Source organism: Camelus bactrianus, chromosome 1, assembly GCF_048773025.1.
Source record: "Camelus bactrianus isolate YW-2024 breed Bactrian camel chromosome 1, ASM4877302v1, whole genome shotgun sequence".
NCBI lineage: Eukaryota > Metazoa > Chordata > Mammalia > Artiodactyla > Camelidae > Camelus > Camelus bactrianus.
This window is the reverse complement of record NC_133539.1, coordinates 115,940,571-115,943,708: the sequence shown is the minus strand read 5'-3', so window position 1 is coordinate 115,943,708 and position 3,138 is coordinate 115,940,571. Positions and strand designations below refer to the sequence as shown.

General features: G+C 39.3%; 1 long non-coding RNA gene across 1 annotated transcript; it reads right to left on the bottom strand.

Annotated features, from left to right (window-relative positions):
- Positions 1 to 1,011: 1,011 nt before the first annotated feature.
- On the bottom strand, positions 1,012 to 2,627 carry LOC141578334 (uncharacterized). The gene is made up of 3 exons (XR_012508538.1): positions 2,435 to 2,627; positions 1,877 to 2,010; positions 1,012 to 1,568 (listed from the first exon to the last, which is right to left on the bottom strand). It is a non-coding gene; the product is annotated as an uncharacterized LOC141578334 (long non-coding RNA).
- Positions 2,628 to 3,138: the final 511 nt, after the last annotated feature.

Sequence of the window (3,138 nt, the reverse complement as noted above, 5' to 3'; positions counted from 1 at the left end):
CATCGACAGATGACTGAATAAAGAAGTTGTGGTATATTTATACAATGGAATGCTACTTGGCCATAAAAAAGAATAAAATAATGCCATTTGCAGCAACATAGATGGACCTAGAGATCATCATATTAAGTGAACTCAGCCAGAAAGAGAAAGAAAAATACCATATGATATCATTCATATGTGGAATCTTAGAAAAAAAGAAAACAAAAAAGAGGACACTAAATGAACTCATCTAGAAAACAGAAACAGACTTGCAGATATGGTAAACAATCTTATGGAAAGCGGGTGGGAAGGGATAAATTTGGGAGTTTGAGATTTGCAAATGATAACCACTCTATATAAAACTAAAAAACAAATTTCTTCTGTATAGCACAGGGAACTATATTCAATATCTTATAATAGCCTTTAATGAAAAAGAATATGAAAACAAATATATGTATATATATATATATATGCATGACTGAAACATTATGCTGTACACCAGAAGTTGATACATTGTACCCAAATATACTTCAAAAAAAAGGCACCTAGTGACTTTTAATGTAATTTTATAAATTTTAAAAAAAGATACCGATTGTTTATCTCCACATGTACGCTTTCTCAAAACATTAAAACTACTGCTCCACATTTTTAAGCTTTGTTTTATTCTTGTGCAAGACACATTTAATGTCCTGTTTTCAAATGATGTCCTTTCCTACTGTACACTTCATTTTGCTTTTACTCAGTAACCTTCAATAGGAAGTATCTCAATCTGTAATGGATATTTTAAATAAATATTCTGGGAAGTCCTTAGACCAGTGCTGCCCATAGAGCTTTTTGAGATGATGAAAACGCTCTGATTCTGTGCCGTCCAGTACAGTATCCACAACTGGGATTATGCTTCTAATGTTAAATACTGTGATTGTACAGAAACGTTTCATGGTTAACCTTGACTCCTTGCAAAGTCAAGTTGCTGAGTCAAGCTGATTCTTTGACTCATAGAAAGTGAACAGGAAGGAGGAGAGACACCTGGAGCAGACACAATGCCATTGCCCACTTCCATTATAAGAGGAAGAGTAACCTCAGAGCTGTCTCAGGATGTACTGAGATTTTTTTTATTGGGAGACACATAAACTAAATGACCTTACACAAGGCAACATTCGAACCAAGTAAATATGCAAGAGCAAGTGTGATGTTTCTCCTAGCAATTTACTGGAAAAAAAAAATTTAATATGGCCATCAAAGTTGAGATTGACAACTGACCAGTGCTTTGAAGGAAAAGACAGTTTACTTGCAACTAGCGCAGGATTTACTGAACTAATAAAAGGACCACGTTATTATTCATTCTATTTGGTTGTTGTTGCTCTTTGTGTTCTTTGCTTGTTGGAATTTCCCAGTACAGATCTTCTTAATGCTAAATTTCACAAATTCTTTTTATCATTTGAAATAGGAACACTGATATTTGAAAGACCAATAAGTAATTTCAAAGTGTGTCTCTTTGTCTTCATGAATTTCCTTCCTTCGGGCTGTCAATGCATAAACTCCTCTGTGTTATACCAGTTAGTGGGGAGCATCATTAGTTGATGTTGATCCTAAGTAATAAAAAAATTTAGAAAGAGCTTCACAGTTTGTTTGAAGCATCGATGATAGAGATACACAGAGAAAATCAATGGGTCACAACTCCACCTCTTATGTGAAGCTCTAAGCCGAGGGAGAGCAAGAACAAGACAGAAAAGGGGAATGAAAAGGAAACTGAGCTAAAGTCTCAACAGTCAGACAGATGTACCACCCGCCCCACATGCGGTCCTCCCTGTCTTCTAGAGCAAAGGCCCCCCAAGGTACTGAGCTGGGGAGAGGCTACGCCGATCACAGGGAGAGATGCTCGCCCTCATTTACTCACATGGGGCATTTTGAGGCTCTAGCTGCTCCCGCAGGGATGTGTACCCGTGGTTATATGAGTCATTTAAAAACGTTCCTGACAGCAAGTTCAAGGTCAAGTGGTCTGGGGATCTCTCCTTCTCCGACAAGGCGTGGCTGAAGGGGAGGCAAGAGAATTTCAATAAATAATTTACATGAATTCATGCACATGACTCACTCTGGCACAACCACATTGAAGTCAGCAGGGGGAGATCAGCGTTTATTGCCAAGACTGCATCTTTGCTGCGGTTCTGTGATTTAAAACATTTTCTCTCATTTTGATTTTTTTCTACGACAGTATCTTAGACCCTCTTTTCAGAGAACAGCCCCAGTCATCATCCAAGCCACTTCCTCACATACAGTTCTGTCTTTCTATGCATCATTGCCCCTCAAAACCCATCAGTAAAAACCCATGATTTTTGATGCGTCATGTCTGTTCTTCCTTGCTTCTCTGCCATCCCACTAGCAACTGGGTCACATAGTTTTTTGAGTTGGGGGTTCTTAATGGATTTATCTCTAGCCCCAAAGGAAGGCCACTTACCTATTCACCGGTGCCCATAAAAGTCCTTATTCAGATCTGCCCCTTTTATCTCAATAAGACAGCCAATCTGTTCATTTCACACGACAAGAAATGAAACCCAAACACAAGCTTTGGTGCTCAACTTAATGGACCATTTTAAAATTCTACCCTTGCCAAACCTTGTTCCAGATCTGAGGTCATGCAGCCTAGGGAGAGTTTTGTTTCCTTTCTCCCCCTCTCTCTGTCTTTCTCCCCACCCTCCTCTCTCTTTTCTTTTTGTACTTCTTGTAGGACTGCAATTGAGCAAACAGCCTCAATGAAGCCAAGGCAGCCAGGAGGAAGGGCGTGGGGCAGCCTGGGGGAAGTCCTAAGAAGAGAGGCTATCTGAAAATCTGAAACTACCAAAGCAAGGAAACCATTAGCCCCCACACACATCCACGGACACCAAATATCTGCAGAGTAATAGGTAAAGTAGGAATCAGATGGAGTAGCTTTCTGGTATATTTGGACCGACTGGGCTTGGTGTAAATTTTTGAAATTGTCTTGTTAATCTGTTTCTAAAATATAGAAGTATTTGCAATCAGTTAAAAAAAAAAAAGAGCAAGAATGTTCCCCCAGTTCAGATTTTTATAAACCTCCTCTCAGCAGCATGAACACCTCTTCCAGACTCTCAACAACTTCAGTTCCTTCTAACCAGACAACCAGGCAGATTCGTCCTCCAATCT